At 44.3% G+C, this 24762-nt stretch overlaps 1 protein-coding gene across 6 annotated transcripts in view; it reads left to right on the top strand.

Moving 5' to 3' along the window:
* Window positions 1–24762, top strand: part of PLEKHF2 (pleckstrin homology and FYVE domain containing 2) — a 362342-nt gene that overhangs the window by 48962 nt on the left and 288618 nt on the right. For 5 of the 6 annotated variants that reach the window (XR_012514065.1, XR_012514064.1, XR_012514063.1 and 2 more), the window contains exon 2: window positions 2997–3144. The gene's annotated coding sequence lies outside the window, so the exon portion shown is untranslated. Of the gene's footprint in view, window positions 1–2996; window positions 3145–19442; window positions 19675–19818; window positions 24413–24762 lie in introns of those variants that run through there. The other variant, XR_012514060.1, reaches the window with a different exon arrangement.

Below are 24762 nucleotides of genomic sequence, written 5' to 3'. Positions count from 1 at the left end.
TTCATCTGCATGACAAAACTTTGGTCTCTGCAACCCTTTACTGTAACCCAGACATTCCTTTCTATTGATAACAATTCAACCAATTACCAATCAGAAAATCTCTAAATTTGCCTATGACTTTTGAAGCCCCCTCACCTTCCAGTTTCCCACTTTTATGGACCAAACTAATATATATCTTACATGTATGGATGCCTTATGTCTTCCTAAAATGTATAAAATCAAGTTGTGGGCCTACTACCTTAGGCACGTTCTCAGGACCCCCTGAGGGTGGCACCACAGGTCATTGGTCACTCATATTTGTCTCAAAATAAATCTCTTAAAATATTTTACAGATTTTGAACCTTTTCATTGATCATTTGTTTTAGTAAATGGCTGTAAAAACAGCCTCAGAGCCCATGCTTTTTGTTTGAATCAGAATTTGTTTTGAATACAGAAATAAAGCAAGAAACACAAATGATCAAGGAACCCTATCATCTGCTCTTACTCCTATTACTTTTCTGTATTAGCCAACCACTAACATTGAGAATGATGACGGAGAAGGAGAGAGAAAGAGAAACCAATAGCACTTTTTCCTTTAGCCCTTCCTTACTTGTCAGTAAGTTGAAAGTAGAATGTTAGTTCTCTGATTTGTATTAGGAAGTGAGCTAAAATTATTGAATTAGTTTGGTGTGGCATTTCCACTGTTCTATTAAGAATAAACTATAGGCTGGGTGCAGTGGTTTACACTTATAATCTCATTACTTTGGGAGGCTGAGGTGGGAGGATTGCTTGAAGCCAGGAGTTCAAGACTAGCCTGGGCAACAAAGCAAGACCCTGATTCTACAAAAAATTTAAAAAGGTTGGCTCAGTGTGTTGGTGGATGCCTGTAGTTCCAGCTGCTCAGCAGACTGAGGTAAGAGGATCATTTGCACTCAGGAGTCTGAGGCTGCAGTGAGAGACAATTGCGCCACTGCACTCCAGTCTGAGCAACAGAGTGAGACCTTGTCTCTTAAAAAAGAGAATAAACTGTATACGATGTACCAACTCTGAAATAGAAAGTAAGATGCTCTTTTCTTTTTATTTAAACCTGGCATTGTACAATGTAAAAATGAACAGAACACTTTATTCTAATCATTTCAAAAATTACTTTTGCTTTACTGAGAACAACATTAAATGGCAATTTTTTAATAATATTATTAAAAAAAAATTGTGAGACAGAATCTTGCTATATTGCCCAGGCTGGTCTCCAACTCTTGGACTGAAGCGATCCTCCTGCCTTGGCCTCCCAAAGTGCTGGGATTATAGGGGTAAGCCACCATGCCCAGCCTAAATAGCAAATAAAAAAACACCATGATAAACCAAAAGAGAGACTGTTGGAGAAAGAACAAAGCTTTGTGTTTTAGTACCTTTAACAGCATTTTCCCTCTGCTTTTTGAACAAAGTACCCCACCCCGGGCCCTACAAATTACATAGCTGGTTCTGGGTCGCGTAGCTATGGCTGAATAATTCAATCCAGCCTGTCAAATTCTGGGGCTATGTTTCAAAAATAATTTCTTAAGTAAAAGAAATCTCAACTTGCTGACAGATTGTGTTCCAACTTGTTTTATAAGTCAGCAGCTTGGATCTTGGCACGTGTTTTCTCATAGGAACACTGTTTTGAATAGTGGTCAGGTTTCCACGCTAGCCCACAAAAATGCACTGAAGCTATAATACAGCTGATTGTCTACAGTCTATTTGCTGTTATAATAATGTAGCTGGAGACCATTTGTGTGGTTTGCCAAATACTGCACTGTGGGGCTGCACTTAACAGCTAGCTGGGTGGGGTCAGGGGAATTCTGGTTGGTTCCGTCCAAAGAGCTGTGAGTAGGGGCATGTGCCATGCTGGGCCAGAGCCGGAGCTCTTTTTTTTTTTTTTATCCACTGTAAATTTATTATGCATTAGGAAGCTTAACCTAAAAACCAATAGCATCGTAAAAAGATGTTATCTCTGTTCGTAACAGGTTTCAAAATATATTCTTTTAAATGTATTCAGTCAGTACACAATCCTTTATAAAAGTTGTATATATTTTTTCTGTCAATACCTTCATTACATTTATAAATACAAGATTTACACAGCACCCCATCAAAAAAAATTAAAACCCTTTACAAATATCTACATATATTTCATACCTATAAAACTTTCAAAGGAGTGCTGTTAAAGGTGGGCCTTAGTTAATGGTCCATTTACTGGTGCAGCAAAATACATATAAATCTGTAAAGTTTTCTTTATCCATAAAACATCTCAAAAATTAGCAAGACACTTATCGTGAAACTCAGCTTCATAAAACCATATTTTAGAAAGGAACTTAATGTCCGTATTCCCATGCGATTCAAAAGTCAGACAAATGGACTGAAATAAAGATGAACTGAAAACAAATACACACTACAGAGCAGTTAAGGCAGGAGTGTGATGGGTTAGAAAAACTTTGAGAAGTAGGACTTCTTTAGTGAGTGTTGCAAGACCGTCCAGGATGGGATGCTCTGTTTCCCTGCCACAGTCACTGGTAATCTTCTGAGGATGACACAGAGCAGAGCCCCGGGTGGACTATGATGGGCATGTAGCATGAGCCGGAAATCGGCCTGTGTGTTTTAAGCCACTGAAATTTGGAGTTGTTGCCAGTGCAAAACATACACAGTCCAACTTTAGAAATAGTACAATGTGAAAAGCTATGTCTTTGGATGAAATTGATTTTAAAAAATGAAAGTATGTGCCCTCTCCCCAGATGTTTAGACAGAAGGGATGCAGAGAGATGGGACAGTAGCTAGAGAGAGGGGCGAAGGTCAGAGAGGAGTTTATTTGCTGATGCTTTTCTTATCTTTTTAAGATAGGAGATGCCTAAGTGTGTGTCTATGAGAGTCAAGAGAGACAGAGCTAGAGAGAGAGAGGTTAGGTACAATCAGTCAGTTTACATATGTGGGAACTGAAGACTTAAGGGAGTGAAGTAACTTGTGCAAATGCTTATGTCCTCATTTTACAGATGAAGGAACTGAGGCCTTAACAGCGTCAAGTAACTCATGCAAGTTCACATGGCTTATGACTGGTTGAACTGTGTCCTAAACCCGCGTTGGTCTGATCGCAAAGCCCACGTTCCTGACTGCTAAGCTGCCTTACCTCCTTGTTGACCGGTGAGTTAACACAGGGGCAGAGAGCCCGTGGCCCCACAGTTAGTGTGGGAGTCAGGAGCCTCACTGTTCCTGGTCAAAGTTCTGTCTACACAAGGCTCTGCTTCCCCATTAAAACCTATACTGCTAATTCTAAGACTTTTATATAGAGGGTTCATCCTTTTTCCTGTGAAAAATTTCCCTTAGGAAATCAGATGAGATCCAACATCCTTCCACCACTGAAACTGGGTGATTCTAAGGAAATGCAGAGTCTCAGAAAAGATTCTAAGGAAATAGAAACTCAGAATTTAACACTAATGGTATCCCTGCCATGTAATAAAAGAAAAATTGAGATAGTGAGACTCCGTGACTCGCTTGGGGTTCAAGAGTGTATTTAACAACATTTCCGGCTGGGCGTGGTGGCTCATGCCTGTAATTCCAGCACTTTGGGAGGCCGGGGTAGGTGGATCATGAGGTCAGGGGATTGAGACCATCCTGGCTAACACAGTGAAATTCGTCTCTGCTAAAAATACAAAAAATTAGCCAAGCGTGGTGGTGGGCACCTGTAATCTCAGGTACTCCGGAGGCTGAGGCAGAGAATTGCTTGAAGCTGGGAGGCAGTGGTTCAGTGAGCTGAGATCATACCATTGTACTCCAGCCTGGGTGACAGAGTGAGACTTCATCTCAAAAAAAAAAAAAAAAAAAAAAGGAAAAAATAAAAGAAAAAAAGAACATTTCCAAGAGGTCAAACAAGCAAAAGGGAAACGCCAGGAATGCTGGGAGTTACCTAAGTGTAGCCGCTGGGACAACGTGGGTTCTTACTGTGGCCAGGGGTCTCTGGAGTGTGGCAGTAAAATAAGGCTGCAGCAGGGAAGTTGGACCCTGGCTTCTCCTCCAAAGGGTGGTGGTTTGCATCCCATCCCCACCAACTGGCTGGTGGCAGGTGATAGCCGAGTCACATGGAGGGGGTCCAGCTGTCTGGGGGTTACCACTTCCTCCTTGCCCACAACAGAGGCCCTCTGCCAAGTGGATGTGTCTGTAAATGTCTCCACCTTCAGCTTTCGGGGAACTGTGGACTATGCCTTCTGAAATGACTTGTCAAAGCTGGAGTGAGCATTTCTTCCTTGGCACTCTGGCAGACAATGCGGAGAACAGGACGGTGGCACTCACGTGAAAGCACGAAGTTGGGATGAAACAGATGAAGCAATTCAACAGTGGCAGATCTTGTGACAGTGGCAGCTTGGAAATAAAACATGCCCCCTGTCACGTGGTGTCTCGCACCACCAGCTTCATGCCGTGACTGCTTTGCAAACGGAAGTTGGCTCAGGCCACTGACAAAGAACATCTAACCCCAGCAAGGCATTGCAACTGGAAGCCAGAGATGAGGCTTGATGGCTTGTTTGTGGCTTGGGAATCTACATTGGAAGTATTTTGATCTGTCCTTTTTTTCTGTCTAGGCAGGGACCAGGGAATAAATGTATTTTAATAAACCTTGGCCTCTCTACACCTGTGACCTTGACCTGGCTTGGCTTACCAGCTTATCCCATGTGCACTTCATTGAGTTATTTGTTAAGATAGCATTTTGAATGACTGATTTTTTTTTTTTTTTTTTTTTGAGACAGGGTTTTACTTTGTCATCCAGGCTGGAGCACAGTGGCACAATCTCACCTCACGGTAGCCATGACCTCCCAGACTCAAGTGATCCTCCTGCCTCTGCTTCCCAAGTAGCTGGGACTACAGACACAAACCACCCACCACACCTGGCTAATTTTTGTCTTTTTTATAGAGATGGGGTTTCGCCATGTTGCCCAGGCTGGTCTCAAACTCCTGAGCTCAAGCAATTTGCCTGCCTCAGCCTCCCAGATTGCTGAGATCACAGATGTGAGCCACCTCACCTGGCCTGAATGACTACATTTTAACTTAAATTTCAAATCTTAATTATTACCTAATATCTTCACAAAGGTCACACATGATGTAGCATTGAAATGAAATTTCAGAAGATGGCTTGCACACACCAGGCAATGGAACTGATGGCAGTAGAGATGGCCAAATCTCTCAGAATAGATCCCAGAATTTCCAAAATTCAGAAAAGTTAGAGTAACGGACAGTTTGTCAGAAACTTTCGGTTGACTTTCAGGAGAAGTCATCTAATTTCCATAATGTGAAATCCCACTAAGGGAAGGCAAAACTTCAAGGGGAACTAGAATATGCAGGCAAACTTAGGCTTCTTGAGCAGGACTTGAACTCATATTTTGGAAGTATTTTCGAGGTCAAAAGTACATTCCTGGTTATGGAAAGCAGTATGCCACTGAGAATGTTTTGCAAAGCTACTGATGGCCCAATATTATTCCCAAGGATCTCCAGATGTGGAATACAAAGCAGGCGTAGACTTACACGTTGATTATGATGCTAAAGAAGAAAGTGATATGTTAGTGTTTTGATAAATGTATGCTATTGACAGTTGAGTACAGAGGATTTTTAGAGCTGTGAAACTACTCCATATGATACAATAATGGTGGATACATGTCAATATAAATTTGCCCAAACCCGTAGAAGGTAAACCAAAATAAAAGTGAACAGTAATGTGAACTATGATATCTGGGTAATTAATGATGTGTCAATGTAGGTTCATCAGTTGTAACAACTGCAGCATTCTGGGGTAGGGCGGGGAGTGTTGATAATGGAGAAGGCTACGTGTGTTTCTGGGCAGAGAATAGATGGGAAATCTCTGTATCTTCCTCTCAATTTTGCTGTGAACCTAAAAGCTTTAAAACATACAGTCCTTTAAAATAGAGAATTTAAATAAGGGTGGGCCTCAGGAAAGGTGAATGAGATACCTGCAGTGCGAAAGGAAGGAGATGCTCATTCTTGCAGTTGTGCTGGTGCAAGGCTAAAGGGTTGAGAAGTACATGGTGTGGCTTATAATCCACACCGTGTTAGAATTGAGGAAATACAGTGGGCGCAGTTTCCCCAAGGGCTGGGGTTCTGGCCTCTGTACTGGGCCTTCCTGGCCTGGCCATCTCCATGTTTTTTTCAGCCTAAGCACCAGCTCCTCTGGGAAGGGGCTCCTGGAGAGGCCAGGTAGGTGGCCAGCCTCGGCACTCCCATCATGCCCTGTACTAGTCTTTCTGTGAGTCCTCATCTCAGTGGAATTGCTTTTAAAAATCTGTCTCTCCCCCGGACTGTGAATTCCTTGAGGAGAAAAATTGTTGTGTTATACCTTTTGTAGTTGGCCCAACAGCAATGCAAGCTCTGATGTCCTGTAGAGATGGGAGAAAAAAAATGAAGTCCTTTGTGGACTGAGTGATTAATTTTTCTCCTTTAATCATCAGTGCAGGCCTCTGAGGCTTATGAAATGTCTTCAGGAGGCTGGGCGCGGTGGCTCAAGCCTGTAATCCCAGCACTTTGGGAGGCCGAGGCGGGTGGATCACGAGGTCGAGAGATCGAGACCATCCTGGTCAACATGGTGAAACCCCGTCTCTACTAAAAATACAAAAAATTAGCTGGGCATGGTGGCACGTGCCTGTAATCCCAGCTACTCAGGAGGCTGAGGCAGGAGAATTGCCTGAACCCAGGAGGCGGAGGTTGCGGTGAGCCGAGATCGCGCCATTGCACTCCAGCCTGGGTAACAAGAGCGAAACTCCGTCTCAAAAAAAAGAAAAAAAAAGAAAAAAAAAAAAAAAAAGAAATGTCTTCAGGAGTCAGATGGCACTCCCAGTCCAAGCTTTACCTTTGCCTTCAGTTGAGGAATAACTTTATAATTTGGTTAAAATGGAAAAATGGAATATGCCAAAAAAAAAAAAGAAAAAAAAAGTTTTGTTTTTTATGATTCACGTCAACATTTTTTAAAAAACATCTCAAGGAAGTTAGTCAAAGTGCTTAGGAAACTTTGGAGAAAAGATGCCAGTATCTCTGTACTAGTGCATTGCGTGAGGTCCCAGGTGCATTGTATAAGACCTCAGGTGTATTGTGTGCGGACACAGCGACTTTGTTCGAGGCTGCAGGTGTGCTCCATGAAGCTGCAGGTGCATCAGTGTGGCTGTAGGCTGTTTAAAATCCTTATTGTGCCATGCAACCTAAAATGCTAACTTTCTATAGTAGTGATACCTCCTAGTTTTGTTTATATCCCCAGACAAATAGTCTGCTTTCATAGGAGCAAAGGTATGGCTTATACTTGACTCTAGTTTCCAAAATGCAATGTTTAGTGATAAGAGCCTTCTCTATCTTGCTAGTACTCTGTAGCCGCAGAATTTCCTGTTCATTGTATCTGGGAATAGTTTGGATCTGTTTGTACTGTCTGATTATCATTTCAGAAGCCTTGAGTTTGTAGCATTTAAGAAAGGAATTATATCTTGTGTAACATGTATTTTTATTTTGGGCTCAGCAGGGCAGAGAGATGGGCAGGAAGGGGGAAGTGCTGATAGCTGACGAAATTTACAAGAGGATGAAGAAGGTCAAGATCATGTCTCATTTCCCCTTCCTAGTGATAACTGTTAATATATCTCTGTCGAGTCTCTTTTAGTGGTATATATTTCAAACATTTTGTTATAAACATAACACTCAGTTATTATAGAATTGAAGGAAAAACACTTTGTAATGCCACCACTCAGATAACCAGTGTTGCTATTACGATGCCCTTTGTTATTATGCTTTGCATGTAAAGGCAAATACTAAATCCACATGACAGCCTAAGCATTTTCCAGAACAAAAAACATGGCTCACACTTTAATTGCACAAGACAGAAACAACAGCACACACAGCACACACATATACCCTACATCTCAATCTCGTTTAAAGAGCTTGATAAAAAATATCAAACAAAACATTCACAATAGAATCCAACAGTATGGTTTAAGGAATGTACCATGACCAGGTGAAATTCATTTCAGGAATGTAAAGATTAGAACATGTTTGGAAACCTATTAATATAACCAACCTTATATAAAATCCCGTATGATCATTTTGATACTAAAAATTCATATGAAAAGTCATGTGATTAAAAAAAATCTCAAATAATAGTCAGCATTATGTTTAATTAAACATAGTCACATTAAAGTCTAAAAAAGATGAGTGTCACCTTATTTTCTTGTTCTAAAAATTCTGGTCAACACAATAAGTGAGATAATTAAACAAGATATCTCAATATTGACAAGAAGGAGGCCAAATTAACTTCATTTGAAGATAATATGATTACTTACAAAGATAATCATACAAAATTTTAGAAATAATAGAATTTAAGACTGTACAAAAATATATAAAATTAATGTATAAAATATGTACAACAAATATTTTAAAATCATATATTTAATATATATTTTACATAACACATAAAAATTTAGATTTTCTTATATATCAGCAATAACCACTTAAAAGTAAAATGAGGCCGGGTATGGTGGCTCACGCCTATAATCCCAGCACTTTGGGCAGCTGAGGTGGGCAGATCCCGAGGTCAAGAGATGGAGACCATCCTGGCCAGCATGATGAAACCCCGTCTCTACTACAAAATACAAAAATTAGCTGGGCATGGTGGCGCATGCCTGTAGTCCCAGCTACTCAGGAGGCTGAGGCAGGAGAATTGCTTGAACTCTGGAGTCAGAGGTTGTAGCGAGCCAAGATCGTGCCACTGCACTCCAGCCTGGTGCCTGGTGACAGAGCAATATCTTGTCTCAAAAAAAAAAAAAAAAAAAAAAAGTAAAATGAAAAATATATTCCATTCACATTAGCAGCAATAAAATAAAACACCTAGGAATACATGTAACCAAAGTCAAAAGCAAAACAAAGTGAAATCAAATCTTCATGAGCAGAAATAATACTAGAATGAATTGAGAGGCAAATCTTGTTACTGGATGGGAAGACCCAGTGTCAAAAAAAGGCACATCCTCCAACGGATCTCTAAATCCTATGTAATCTCCAAAGGAATCCCTAAAGGATTCCAAGTGAATTCTAAAGCTCAGCATGAGAATAGCTGGGACCATTATAAAAAAGGCAAGTAAAATGGAGGTGCTCATCCCAGTAAATATTATTATTGTTATTTTTTTTGTTCTAAGTCTGCCATTGTAGTGAATGACAACCACATATTAAAACAAAGCTATAGTAACTAAGTGTGTATGATACTAATACAGGAAAAGATAGGTCAATGAAACAAGTTAGTTCAGAAAGATCTGAGTGAGTGAGTGTGTGAGCCTGCATGTATATGTGTGGGTGTTTGCATTATAAATATGTATATACATCAGAATTTAGTATCTGATAGAGGGGGCATTTCAAATGTTTGGAGTAACTATCTTTTTTTTTTTTTTTTTTTTTTTTGATACAGGGTCTCTCTCAGTGCTGGAGTTTAGTAATGTAACCCCAGCTCACTGTAGCCTTGACCTCCTGGGCTCAAGTGATCCTCCCACCTCTGCCTCCCAAGTAGATGGGACTACAGGTGCACACCACCGCGCCTGGCTAATTTTTGTCTTTTTTATAGATATGGGGTTTTGCTGTGTTGCCCAGGCTGGTCTCAAACTCCTGAGCTCGTCATCTGCCTGCCTCGTCCTCCCAGAGTGCTGGGATTACAGGCGTCAGCCACCGCACCTGGCCAGAGCAACTGTTTATTAATAGGAAAACCGTAAAGCTGGATGCTTATCTCATATTTTTATACCAAAATAAATGGAAGATAATAAAAACTTCAAATATGAAAAATGAAACCATAAAATGCTAAAATATAGGTGACTATTTTTAGCCTTGAAGTGCAGAAGTCATGATACCAAAGAGCAGCTATAAAATAGTATTTTATAGATTCACATAAGTAACATTTTCTAAAAGTCCTTTTGCATATTAAGAGTAATGAACAAAGCTGAAATACAAATGATAAACTAAAAAAATGTTAATCATACATGTGACACTGGGTTAATATCTGTGTAATACAAAAGAAATTTACAAATTAATTTGACAAAGACAAGTTATTAAAAAGTGATCAAAAGATATAAAGAGGCAGTTCATAAAAGAAAAAGCAAATGAGAAATAAGTATATGAAAATATATTCATTCTCACTCATAATTAAAGGAATACAGATTAAAACAATATAGTCTTATGATTTGCTGCCAGGTTGGTGGTGATGGTAGACTCACAGGTATGGTCAGTGTGAGAGCAATGGGCTCAAAGAAACTTGCTGGGGGTGTAATTGGTTCAGACTTTCTGGAGGGCAGCTTGCCAGTGTTACCATGGAAACAGGCGTATTCATTGACCTAGAGAGTGCTGTCATCTGACTGCATCTTAAGGAGATAATTGGCCAAGCATGCAAATTTTGAGTTACTGTTAAGATTTTGCCGTCTAAGAATTTTAAATCGGTGGTGGTTAAAGTAATTGATCGTTTTCTTTGTGGTTTCTTTTGTTGTTTTTATGCTTATGTAGTTCTTCCCTTTTTAAATTTTTATTTCATTTTTTTTTTTACACTTTGACAGTTACCTGGAAGGATTTTGATTGTAAAGTGACACAGTATCTTAAATTCATATTTTTCCAAGTTTTCATTTCCTTGCAATCTTTTGTTAAATAATTCATCACTTCACTGTTGATCTGAAGTGCACCCTTTATCGCATGTCAAGTAAGACACATTACTAGATTCTTAATTCTGCTCTGTTAATGTGTCTGCCTATGTTGCTTATACTTGCAATTTTGATTTAATAAATATTAAAAAGAAGAAGCACCAGTCACTAATCAATACCATTTTCCCCTACATTTCATGTTTATTCTTCCAAATTTGTGAGATTTCACTAAAAATATCCCATTCAAATTTTAAATGAAATTAATGAAGCCATAAATGAATTTGGGAAGGCTGACACATTGGTTTCTCATTTGCAGGAACCCTATGGGTTCTTGGTCATATCGTTTTGCTCATTAATACAACCAGGCTGTAGGGCATGAAGCTGGAAATCGACCTCACTGGGAAGGTGGCCACGAGATCCATGGCAAGCCCTCACTAGCCTGGCTTATCTAAGGAAGCCGCCAGCAATCATGGGAAAGACAGGGGCACTCCCTGTGAGAATTTAGAAACTAGTGGCATTATGAGACAAGGACTTATTCTGAAGTTTTACTCCAGGATGGATTTGTCCAAGGGGAAGCAAGATGTGTTTTGACACAGATCCCTTGGTCTGGGTGAAGGGGTATGGAAGAGCAGGCTGGAATTGTCATTCCCCTCTTCCATCTCCCTGCCCTCAATAGGGACAAACCACCTTGGTAAGAGCTCCAAGGGCCTCTTTGAGATCCCACCAGGGTTTGGTAGAGAAGCAAAAGGCAATAGGCTTCTGAATAAGGCAGACCTAAGTTTGATTTGTGATGGCTGTGTGATCTTGGGCACGTTTCTTAACTTCTCCGATTTTCATCTGGGACATGGATAATGATATTTCCCTGATAAGATTGTTGCTTGTGTTAAATGAGATGGTAACACAAAATATTGGTATAGGTCTGGCACATGGCCATACTCGACAAATGGTAGCTATTAATGATACTAGCAAGATTAACGCTTTTTGGTGGTGGTGGGGATTGAACGAGTCATGGATATAGAGAGTTATTATATTCCTGGCTCATATGACCTATTTTTATTGTTGTCACTGTATTATTATTACAATCAAGGTTGTTATTGTTGTAGTATCCAGGCATTCCACACATGGCCCTAAACTACTTGGGCACAAAAGCACTCATTGTGAACTGTGGTGGCAGCACCTCGGTCCTGTGCCCCGCCTGCTGGTGTGGTGTTGCCTGCAGGCATGATGGTGGACGTGGCTCATGTGCCTGCGCTCTTGGCCATAATGATGCAGGATTCCCCCACAGCTCGGGGCCAACCACAGCCTCTTCTTGCGCTACAAATGCCCTTCCCCCAAAAAGAAGGGTCGGGAAAGCAGCCCTCAACAGAGAGATCAGAGTCTGAAGGTTCCAGGGCCCACCCCTCCTTTCTGAACTGTGGTACTGTAAGCAAATCGGGTTACTGCTCACTGTAGCTTTTGCTCGTGCATACAGTCAGGTCAACGTAACTAATACTGGCTCCTTCCCAGGGCTGTGTATGGACAGAAGGAGAGATGTAGAGATGGCATCTGATGCACAGTTGACCCCCAACTGCGGTCACCAGATGAATGCAGGACACCCAGTTACATCTGAACGTCAGACAAACTACAGGAATTTTTAGTATAAATATATCCCAAACATCCACAGAACGTTCTTTTCCTAAAAAAAATTGTTTTGGTAGAAGAGCGCAGTAAAGACAAAATTTGCTGTTTTTCTGAAATTCACATTTACTAGAAATCTTGTACTTTTCTTTGCTAAATCTGGTATTCTTGCCTCCAACAAATGTCAGTCCTTTCCCCCTTATCATGGGTGCACATGAATTTGTAACCCTGACCGTCTTCCAGTTCGTTGTGAGGGTCTTATTAATGCCCACGAACTCATTCAGCCAACACAGGAGCTGCTCCAAGGCAGAGGACATTGATTCACCAAGGTTTCTGGCTTGAGCTTGTGTTATGAAACGCCCTGGCAAGGGTCAAGGGCAGTTCAGTTGTGAGCTGTTGGTGTTATGGTGACCATTCAGGTTCAGGGCCTCCTTTTCGCCTGGAAACTCCAGAACAGCATTTGATCTCTTTCTTTCTTTCAGGAGCTTAATATAGAGCTTAATCCATCACCTTCCCCTGGGTCTCTGGGAGGGTCAAGTGGTGCACAGGGGATTAGCACCTCCATGTTTGCAAAACTGCATCCCCAACCCGCACCCTCTCCAGCTCTGCTCACACCTACTATGAGTCAGGACTTTATTCCGGCTCCCCTGAAGGCACGAGCCCTTCCTGTCTGCCTCTTGGGGAGATGCCTTTCTGGGGCCTCAAGAGCTATAAAGGGAGAGAGCAGATGGCAGCCCTGGCCCACACCTTCAGCTGTCCCCTGGGTGCTGTGTTTGCTGTGTCTCCCGAGCAGGGAGAGGGATGGCAGAAACCTGCATTGTGCATGCAGTACCTCCCAGATCCTGCTGGCCTGTTGAAGCAAAGGAAGGTCTCACTTTGTGACTGTGGTCTCTGCTGGCTGGGTAAAGTGATGACCCACCTGCCGGCATGGAGGACAGTGGGATGTGAGCAGATGGGTGCAAGTGAACTCTCCTCCTGCCTTTTTGGCGTGCTTGAGGTGGAGGCAAAGACACCTTGCAAAGCTCTCAGTCACCTTTAGGAGGGGAGAAATTCCCAGTGTACCTCAAGCTTTTTACGAACTTGTTTCAGGGTGACCTACAGGTGGATGGTTAAGTGGCTCTCCCAAGGCAAGAATAGAGGCCCCAGGATATAGACCTGGGCCCAGCTCTGGTGCAGGCACTGTGACCTCAGATTAGCACTTCTTTATGCTCCAGTTTTCTGTCTGCAAATCTGTATAATAAAATGCCAAATTCATGGAGTTGCTGGAAGATATAATGGAAAGATGCAACAAAAGCACTTAGTCTAGAACCGAGTATTAATAAGACAAGGCAAAGGCTGATCTGAAGTCAGGTTGAAATGGTTGCTCTTGAGTAAGCTGAAAGGATTTCCATGAAGCCATGCTTTGTGCACATGTCTGGGGGGCCGAGGGGTGGGCTCCAGTTCCTGCCCCCCTACCCCTGGCCTTCAGAAAGTGTGTATGAGTGTGTGTGTGTGTGTGTGTGTGTGTGTGTGTGTGTGTGTGTTCGCACGTGTAGTATGGAGAGGGTGATATCATCTCACAGCAAAACTACCACTTGACTTTTAGAAGCTGAAAACCTGTCTCTGCAGAGTTCCAACTAGCAGGCACACCCAAAGAGCAATGCCAGAGGAATTCTGTCACACCTGGGAAGGGCTAGTGATTAATTTAATGATGCCTCTGACCTCAGTTACAGATGGGTTTGCATCTGTGTGAGGTAGAGTTTAAATGGTAAATACTCCTCCTTCTTTCTATGCACACTGATATAGAGCCACCAAGAAAAGGTACCCCAAAACACTAACATGCGTCATCTTAGATGTGGAAAGAAGGGAAATGACATCGTTTGGGTGCAACTGGGCCCCAGGTCCTCTGTAAACATCACTTTGTTTAAACTTCATTAAAACCCTGTATCATAGATAGGTTTTATCAGTTGATAGAAATGGGTGCCCAGAGGTTAAGCAGCTCCCACGGTGTCATGCAATTGTAAGTGAGGGAGCCAGGACTTACACCCAAGACTGACTCTGTGGCCACAGAAAGCTTCAAGCCATTGCCTGCCCCCCATGCCATGGCCCGTGCTGGGCACTGACTGTGGCACTCTCTTGCTGCATCAGGAGCCTTAGTACTCTTCCAAATACAGCCAGCCACCACCACCTTGCTATGGTTTGAACGCTTGTTTTTCCCCAAAATTCATATGCTGAAATCCTAACTCCCAAGGTAATGATATTAAGAGGTGGGACTTTTGGGAGGTGATTAGATCATGGGAGTGGAGTCCTTATGAATGGGATTAATACCTTTATTCAAGAAGCCCCAGAGAGACCCCTGGTCCCTTCTACTGTGTTGGGACACAAAGCACCAATCTATGAACCAGAAAGCCGGCCCTCACCAGATACTAAATCTACCAGTGCTTTGATCTTGGATCTTCCAGCCTCCAGAACGGTGAGACATATTTTTCTGCTGTCTTTAAGTCACCCTGTTATGGTATTTGATTGTGGCAGCCTTCATGGACTAAGAGTGGGCATGCAAATGAAGCCTGTGGGCCATCCTAGCACCATTCATGCTGTCTTCCATCTGGCATTGCTGGGCTCTTTGTGTCAGCTCAGGTAGGTTTTAGGGCCCAGCTCCTCTGCAGAATGCTGGTGCCTTGTTCAGGTAGGCAAGGCCAGGTACAGGCATGCAGGGCAGAGTCAGGGCTTCCTATGGAGTTAATTGTTGATGTGGGGAGTTTTTTCATTAGCAACCCATGCATTTGAGTCAATCATTGCCCTCTCCTGTTTTAAGACATGAGTACCTCTGGGATAGGTAACACCTGTACTTTACTGCAGATTTATCTTCTGGATTTTTTTTTTTTTTTTTTCTGTCCAGAAGGATATGCTAGATTTTTCCACTTGTCTGGGGATATTGGCTGAAACCTAAAGCTTAGGACAATAAGCAAGCTCTCTTGCCATGCCCCTCTCTTCCCGCAACACACACATTTTAAAGACAGGGGCTAGACCATCCAGGCAGAAATTGCTAAGAAGTATTCCAACTGGTCCTGCAAGTCCTGGTCTTGGCACTTCATCCACTTCCAGCCTAGATCTAATCGAAAGTTAAAGATTGCTCAGAGCGGCTTTCTTTAATGAGAAAGTGTGTGCCGGCTCCCTGCTGTGGCTCCCGAATCTGACCATTAAACGCTTGGGAGTGATATGCACTTCCACGATTTGTTGTGGCCAGGGCTGGAATGTTTTTTTGGGGTCCAAGGTGACATGATCCCTTGGGTGGTATCCAGGCCCCAGGGACTTGAAAGCACTTCACTCAAGAGTTCTGTCTGCCAAAGAGAGGAGACCCCAACAGAAAAAGCCTGTGTGTGGGGTACCTGCCAGCAGTAGCTGAGGAATTGGAGGCAGTCAGCTGGAGAAGGTACCACCCATGCTGTTTAGATCAGAAAATGGGGCATGCTGGGAATCCCCAGCAAGCAGGTCTCCAAAAATCTACAAAAATCCCCTCCTTGAGGGAGAGGGAAAGACCTTGGCCAGATAGTTACTGAACAACAGTCCTCCACCCTCGCAAAGATATTCCGATTTTAATCCCAGAACATGTTAATATACTATTTTACCTGGCCAGAGGGACTGTGCTGATGTGTTTAAGTTGAGAAAATTATCCTGAATGATCTGGATAGTCCCAATGCAGTCATAGGCTTGCTGTAAGAGGGAAGGGTGCGGTAAGAGAGTCACAGATTGCTATAAGATATGAGGATGGAGGCAGAAGTCAGAGAGCAGAGAAGATATTATGCTGCTGCCTTTGAAGCTAGAGAAGGGATTGCAAGCCAAGGAATGCAGGTGGCTTCTAGAAGCTGAAAAAAGCAAAGCAAGGGATTTTCCCTTAGAACTCTGGAAGGAATGTAGCCCTGCTTACCTATTTCAGACTTCTGATTCCAGAACTACAAGCAAAATAATGTGTGTTATTTTATGCATCTGAGTTGGAGACAATTCGTTCTGGCAGCCGTGGAAATGAATACACCCTCCTTGCTCCGGAAGCAGCCAGCAGCTGAGGAGGTCTGCTAGATCAAACACAGGATGCCCAAGTAGTGCATGGGATAGTCTTATACTGAAAGAGTATTTGTTGTTTGGCTGGGCATGGTGGCTCACGCCTGTAATTTCAGCACTTTGGGAGGCTGAGGCAGGTGGATCACCTGAGGTTGGGAGTTCGAGATCCGCCTGACCAACATGGAGAAACCCCGTCTCTACTAAAAATACAAAATTAGCCAGGTGTGGTGGCACATGCCTGTAATCCCAGCTACTTGGGAGACTGAGGCAGGAGAATCGCTTGAACCTGGGAGGCAGAGGTTGCAGTGAGCCGAGATCATGCCATTGCACCCCAGCCTAGGCAGCAAGAGCTAAACTCTGTCTCAAAAAAAAAAAAAAAAAAGTGTTGTTTATCATCTGACACTCCAATTTAACTTGACATCCTTTATTTATTTATTTATTTTTGCAAAATCTGGTGACTCTAAACCAGAAGAGAGAATATGTAAAGGACACTTTTATCCTTTGTTGTCAATCTCTCCCCCCTGCCCTGAACCTGGAAAGCCGAAGCAGGTGGTAAACATGAGAGGAGTAGTAGAAATGTGGGGAGAGACAAAGAAGAGACCCTGACCCTCCCCGAGGCAGGTTTTTGCACCCTGGGTCAGGGATAGAGGTAGAAAATGGGGGATGGAAGATGAAGGAGACAGAATAAAACTTGCCTGGGCCAAACCATTCGAGTTTTTATTTAGACTGGCCTGGAAATTTTAATATCTGAAAATAAGGATCATTGGTTAATATCTGAAAGGGACCAAAATGTTTCAGGATCTGATCAAGATATCAACCCAGCTGGGGACGAGGAAACAGAGAGGAAAGGTCTGAAAGGCAGAATGAGAAAAATGGGAAAGGCAACACCCAGTTGTACAACCAGGAGCCCAGAATGGTCAGTGCTTCAGTTAGCAGTTCCTACCCATCTGTGCTCTGTCCTCTGTTGTAGTGGAGGCATTGTGTCTGGGAAGAGTGATGCTCACATCTGACCATGCCATCATTTTACTATATTGCTTTTTCTGTGCCAGGAAGGATGGTTGGGCATCACAGTGAGGGTGGAGGGCACCTCGGGAATAAGGACCCCGTGTGAACTTCATGACCTCCAGGGGCCTGGGCATCTCTTGAGACTGGACCTGAGTAGCTTGGTGAACCAATCCCAAATCCTACCATCAAAAAGAAAAATGTAGGGTGCTGTTCAAGTTATGTGCCTGGAGCTCTCTGGACAGCTTCTGGGAAAACTTCCCAAAGTGAGGCTTTCACCAGAATTGCACATGACCATGATCGAGCTGGCCGCAGGGAACTGCTGAGAACGTCTCTCTCTACCTGGTTTTCTTGACCTCAGTGGAGGTGAATGGCTTCTGTCTGTCTGACTCACCCTAAGCCTGACCTCTTTGTGAAATGCTTTCTCTACAAAAAAGCTGGAGATAAGTGCAGAGAATTATACATTTATAATCCCAGTAGAGATGGGGTTGCCTAAGCCTCTCATTTCAGCTGCCCCCTGCCTTGCCCGTGCTAGGTGCATGCTGACCAAATGTTGGTGAGTGTCTAATGGTCTAACTTACTTGCTCCAGTGGTAATTACCAGGAAGGGAGTGGGTGGAGGGAGTGAGGGAGGAGGGAGGCAAAGAGCCAGGCAGCCAATTAGGGGAGGGTGCGGGAATCCCAGAGATCCCTGTCTAATTCTGTGTCTGCTTCATGGTACACCCAGGAACTTCTGCAGAATGAATGAACCACCTGTGAGGTATCAGCACAGTGGAGAATTGACTTGGTATAGTGGGAAGAGCTAGGACTTCTCACTCAGTCAGATCTGGGTTAGGATTCTTTTTGCCATCTTTCTTGCTGTGTGCTGGTGGCGTTTCACTCTGTCTTCCTCACTGAGGTCTGCCCTCATGCTCGGACTTCATATAAGAGTGAATAAAATACTACATACAAAAGGAATAATCTTATATGCTGCAAAGCACTCTACAACATTTGTTGAAAGTGCTTGGAGAGTTTTAAGTAGGGTTTCTGAAAATTTGCCTTTTGCATGGGTGGTAGGAAGAGAGGAAGTGAAGCTAATTCCAAACAGCGGCTGATGCTGACGTGGTTCTGATGGGCTGAGCCGGCCAGGCCCTCTAACCTCCCCAGAGTCTGCTCCTACTTCACTCCTTGTCAGGATTTGGGTGTGGGGGCCCAGCGGGCTCCATGCCAGTCTGGGTCATAGCCAGAACTGCCAGTGCTAATTGTTCGGAGCTGCTGGTCTAGTGCCCCCTGAGACCTTTCTCATTTCCACCCCTTGCACCCGTGGAAGAGGCAGTGCTCTTGGTCTGGGTGAAAACGGAGGCAAAGCGGACAGCAGGTCACCCGCTCTGCCACGGCCACCTGCTGGCTGCCTCGGCCAGCAGTCATTGAGCTTGGAGCCTTGAGGGGCCATTAGAGGTGACCTTGGGCCATCCCAAAGGACACACCTGTTTCTGCTGCCAGGAGCAGCTACCTACAAGGGCAGGTATGGGTTTGTTGTTGTTGTTGTTGCTGAGACTGGGGTTGTATCCCTCTCCTAAAGCTCCCCTCAGTTCTATCTATAAAAAGAGAAGATGGTTATGGTGACTGAGTTAAGTACTTGGATTCTGGCACTGAACTTGGTTTTTCGGAGATCTGATTTGTTGTCATCAGCACCACGGGCAGGGGGGGAGCTGGCTTTCTCTGCATCTGTTCTCTTTTACCCCTGGTATTAACAGAATGCTTGGATTCCAGGGACTTCCAGGGCTAGCTGGGACAGTTTAGACAGTGCCTGGGATCTGTATTTAGGCAAGCAGTTAGGTCAGGAAATACACAGGCACTGGAGGGCCTGACGAGGTGAGGATGGAGAGCGGGGAGGCCCTGCCTCAGCCAGGAGTCTTCACTGTAGATGCTGCGTGCTGGGCTCTGGTATGGCCAGCACTGGGCTTACAGATGAGCTGTATTGGGGAAGTAAAAAGTGAAGAGATGGGCTGTATTGAGAAGCAGGACCAGGGCAAAATGCATTTACTGACAAAGGCATCTCTCTGAAAACTTTAGCAAACAGTCTTTTAGAATGTTATAAGTCACTTTTGCTTATATCAGCATGCAAAACTATAAAGCCGTTTTCATCTTTGTCTTTTGCTAGGATCAAAAGCTAACCCCCACCCCCCTCAGCACGTGGACAGGATGAGTATAGCGGTAATCAAATATGCAAGTTATGGACTCAGACCAGCTGGATTCAACATCTTACTTTACTCTCTTCTCCCTGGCTGACATGGAACATGTGACTTAACCGAATTGTGCCTCAGGCTTCTCATATGGAAAATGGGGCTAATTATAGTATTCACATCCTAGGATTCTTGCAGTGAGGAGAAAATGTGAGTAATACATGTAAAGTGCTTAGAACAGGGATTGGCATGAATAAATGCTCAGTAAGTGTTAGCTATTTTTGTTTCATGTCATTGTTTCAAGAGTATAATTTTCTCCTTTCCTTTTGGTATCATGGATCTGATGAAAAATAGGTTGCAACACGTGTGTCAAGTTCAACCAATTGGTTGTGGCTACCTGGAGGATTCTGAGGCTGCATCAAGCTCATTCAGGGGAAATTATACAGTGTCCTGTGAGTAGGGTCTGCTACTGGGTGTGGTAGCGGGGAGGGGTGGCATGGGTGCCACGTAACTTCCATTCCTGTATTGTAATTTGTCTTGTTGTAAGGCTTATTTTTCCCTGCCTCTGTCTCAGCCCTCTCCTCCCCATCTGCCTTTGCCTCTGCCAGGCATCCTGGTCCTTGGATAAGCTTGGATGCCAATAGCTGCTCTGTAGAATCTGGAGTCCATTCTAAGTAAGAATCTTCTGAGATGACGATGACGATGAAGATGATGGTGATGATGATTTTGGAGAAAGCAAAGGCCACAATGGCCTGATATTGAGGATGTTGCTAGACCGTAAAGCACTGGCAGGACCCTTGGTGTGCAGATCAAGGGAATCCTTAGGGAAACGAGGAAGCTCTTCCCTGAGCAGGTTAATCTTCGTGACCCCCATGGTTCTGGAATGGGAACACTAATGATTAGCACAGAAACTTCCCCACAGCCTCAGTAATCATTGACTTGCTAATCCAGGCAGGTCAGGACCTTGTGCTGAGTTATCTCTATTTCCAGTCAGTGGTCAGTCTTTTCTGCCTGGACTCAGGGTCACTGTGGTCAGGTCATCCAGCGGCACCACCATGGCCACCCTGGTTTGCAGAGTGCCATTCTGCCAACTTTTGTGAACTGTGCTGTCTTGAGTCAGACACCTGATTTGAATTCCTTGCTCCACCAGTTACTAGCCTTATCATTTGGGCAGGTTGCTTAAACTCTCTAAGCCTCACTTTCCTTGTCTATAAAATGGGAGGAATGACAGTTCCACCTCATCGGGTTGCTGTGAGGCCTAATGAAAGAATGCACTGGAAGTGCTTGGTATGTGCCTCGCCCATATTAAGCATGCCAAAAGCCAGCTCTTGTTTTCCTAACTCAATCAGAAAGCTCGTTAAGTGATAAGACATAAAAATAATGGCTCATGTGTATGGCACCTTCACATTCATTATGGCTGACACAGAGCAAATGCTCAATGAGGATCCACTACAATTATTATTATTAAAAACAAAACTGACAGTGACAGCTCTCCTTAAGCAGCTGGGAAGGGTAAGATAATTATCCAAGCCCTAGGCCAGGCTTCTTAATTAGGGTTTCCATAGACCAGTTGGTGGTCTGGGGATAGAATTTATGGGGTTTGTGACCTTGGATGAGACAAAAAATTAGACCTTTATTTCCACTCATCTCTGAAATTTAGAACTGATTTCAATTGTGAATGTAGGAAACAAAATATACCACCTGTGACATTGACACTAACATAAATCTACATCTTTTTTTGTTTTTTTGAGCTAGAGTCTTGCTCTGTCACCAGGCTGGAGTGGCACAGTGGCACCATCTCGACTCACTGTAACTTCTGCCTCCCAGGTTCAAGCGATTCTCCTGCTTCAGCCTCCCGTGTTGCTGGGATTACAGGCGTTCATGACCATGCCCAACGAATTTTAGTATTTTTATAGTGACCGGGTTCTGCCATGTTGGCCAGGCTGGTCTCAAAATCCTGACCTCAAGTGATCTGCCTGTCTTGGCCTGCCAAAGTGCTGGGATTACACGTGTGACCCACTGCGCCTGGTTTAAATCTGCCTCTCTTTATCGTTGTTGCAGATATCTCGAAATATTGGCTGTTTGTTGCTACTTCAAAATTATGATAGATAGTAAATCTCTACTATAACTTGTTATTTAATATCTTAATGAAGAAGCATATATTTTGAGACTCACATAACTGGTTTTTTTGAATACTATATATTTTATTTTGTGCATTTAAGAATCACCTTCAGAAAAGTCCACAGCTTCATCAGACTGCCAAAGGCACCCATGGCACAAAAGAGTTAAGAAGTTACAGAGTGCAAGGCCAGTACCCAGGATCACCTCACTTCTGATGCCAGTTGTCTGTTAGGGGGTGGTGGGAGTCTGGGGGATCAGATCTGACCACCCTTAGATCTGATAAATCAGCAGAAGGACTTACAGAACCAACTGAAAGCTGTTACACTTCTGGTTTATTTCAGTGGAAGGAATGGGCCAAAGGAAGAAGCGCATGGAACAGAAAGTTCCAAAAGCAAAGATTCCAGTTATCCTCTCCCAGTAAAGTCATGGGTGACACCAACTTTTCCTGGCCAGGATGTGTGACCGTGCACGTGGAATATTGCCACCCAAGCCTTTGTGTACATAGTTTTTATTGGGGCTCAGACAGGTAGGCATGGTGGACTACCTGTGTGGCTGACCTTTAATTTCTAACCCTTCTAGAAGGTGTATTTCTGGACTTCTTCAGTCCTTCTGGAGCTGATACTATGTGGTTCAAAGCCCCCAACATAAATCACGCTGTTAGGCTATTCGATGTGGTCCAAGACTCCCCAGGCAAACAAAGACACTCTTATCAGGCAGACATCCCCAGGAGTTAGAGGTACCTCCCAGGAACCTCCAGCAATGGCCAGACATCTCTGGGTAAGGTTAATTCTTTACTACATAGTACCCCACTCTCGAAGCTACCACGGAGCTGCACACTTGGAGTAGCTGGAGGTGGGTGAGAGGGTGGAAGAATTAGCGAACACACAGTTGTAGCTACCGAAACGCAATTTAGTGGACGATTTCCTTTTGTACCTGCGAAGACGGCAGAGTTCATTGCTTTCAGAGGCAACTGAGTAGTTCCAGGTTAAAAGCATCACTCAGCCTTGGTTTGGCACCTCACACTTTTCAGTGTATTTCCATGTGTTGTCTTATATAATCCTCAAAAGAAGTGGAAGGAAGGGGTGTTGGTAAGCCTGGCCTAGAGGTTGGGGCTCACAGGTCATGGAATGAGGGACCAGGAGCAGCATGTGGAGGGTCCTGGCCACTTCCTTCCCCCTCCCCGTCCCTGACTTCTCTTCCCAGGTTGTTCAGACAGAGCGAGTCCTGTGGCCAAGAATATCAGCAGATATTTTGCAAAATCAGGTATCTGGTCATGGCAGGTGGTGCAGGGGAGCTTACCAAGCTTTGGAGATGGGCTGTTGTGGGTTACACCACACTGGACGATTACATGAGGTCACTGCCCGCCTGATGTGACCAACTTGCTTGTGGGAAAGCAAGCCGTTTGCGGGAGCTCGCAGTCTCTGAGGTCCAACATGTTTTTGACTCATCTGAAGCAAGCCCTCGCCCAGGTCATGAGCTCACGCTGAAGCTTTGGTGTAAATTCCATGCAATATCTGTATCAACATTGAAAAGCCACTCTTTCAGGATGCTTTCCTTTAGGGGCCTTCCCTTGGGGGTTTAGACCATTTCTGTGGGCCTGTAGCTGCCATGGCTGTACCTGGCCCCTCTGCAGGAGGCTGAACCCGCTGAAGGGGAAGAAACGCAGTGTGTCTGGGACTCTGCCCACTCCCTCTGACCTGTATTGTTCTCGCAGGCTGTACTGTTCTCTGGGGTGCAGCTGGGATCTAGATGGCCTTGTGTTTTCTCTGAAGGTGACATCTGTCTTCACAAGTGTATTTGTATATAATTTATACAGGAATTGGCACTATTTTATGGAGGTCTGTGTGGTTTTTCTGAGCTGCTGTTTTTGCTTCCTGCTTATCTGTGATGCTCGTCCGTAATTATTGGAGGCACTGCTCTTTCAGGCGGTTATCTGACTGGACTGCAGCTCCACGGGGCAGGGCCTGCCCTGTCCTGCTCACGGCTGCATTGCAGAGCCTATGACAGTGTCTGACATGTATGGCACTTGCTAAATGTTTGTTGAATGAATACACACATAGAAAAGAATCCTATGAGGCCGGTCGCTGACTTAGTTTCCTGTGGCTCCTATAACATATTACCGCAAACCTGGTGGCTTAAAACAGCCCGAATTTCTTCTCTTAGAGTTCTGAAGTCCGGAAGTCCAAAATCAGTGTCGCTGGGCCGAAATCAAGATGTTGGCAGGCTGCACTTCCTCTGCAGGCTCTAGGGGAGAAGCCATGTTTTCCAGCCTCTGATGAGTGCAGCGTTTCTTGGATGTGGTCACAGTCTCTGCCCCTGAGGTCACATTGCCTTCTCCTCTCCTATGCGTGTCTCTGCCTTATTGGAGCCACCTGGATAATCCAGGATCATCTCCTCATTTTAGAATCCTGGATCCAGTAGCAAAGCGCCCCTCCCTCTTTTCTGTATCGGTGGCAGCCGCAGGTGGTGGGATCAGGAGGTGGCTATCTGCCACACTCACGAAGGGAATGTAAACCCGAAGGGAGCTGGTCACTCCCTCACTGAGGAGCCTGGAGGGGAAGAAGACACAGGGCCCTAAACACTTTTAATTCAGGGAGAGGTGTCCACAGAGGACTCCCGTTCCCGAAGAAAGCTGTATGCCTAGGGTGGGGGCCTCCATTACTATGGAAAGTCTAAGAACCGCCTCCTTTTGCCCTTAGAGCCCATTCCTCAGCAGACCTCCACTCACGCTACCAAAGCAGGTCCCAGGCCTGACCCTCATGTTGTAGCCACACCGGGAGGAGCAGGGAGCCCATCCTTACTAGGCACGCCCCCTGGGTCATCCTGATCAGCACTGTTCGTCTCCTCCTGCACCGTGCTGATTAGTCACTCTCCGGTGGGGAGGGGAGGGGTGGGGGAAGAAGCAGCAAAACTTGCTCGGAGATAAGGGAAGATCATTTTAAGAGGTGAGATGCCAGATAAGGAAAGGTCAGTAACAAAGAGCCAGCCTCAGGCTAGCAGGCTACAAAATGTGGGAAATTTCGCTTTTTAAACTTCCTGGGACCTGAAGCTGCTGCACCTGTCTTCTGTCTCCAAGCAGATGGTGAAAAAGAAAGATCCTAAGCAAATGGAAGGGGCTAGGTGTCTGCACACAGCAGGCTTACTTATAATCACGCCCATTCCACATTACCCTTTATA

This window comes from Saimiri boliviensis, chromosome 15 (genome assembly GCF_048565385.1).
Source record: "Saimiri boliviensis isolate mSaiBol1 chromosome 15, mSaiBol1.pri, whole genome shotgun sequence".
NCBI lineage: Eukaryota > Metazoa > Chordata > Mammalia > Primates > Cebidae > Saimiri > Saimiri boliviensis.
The sequence above is the reverse complement of the archived record's forward strand: the minus strand, read 5'-3'. Positions and strand labels throughout refer to the sequence as shown.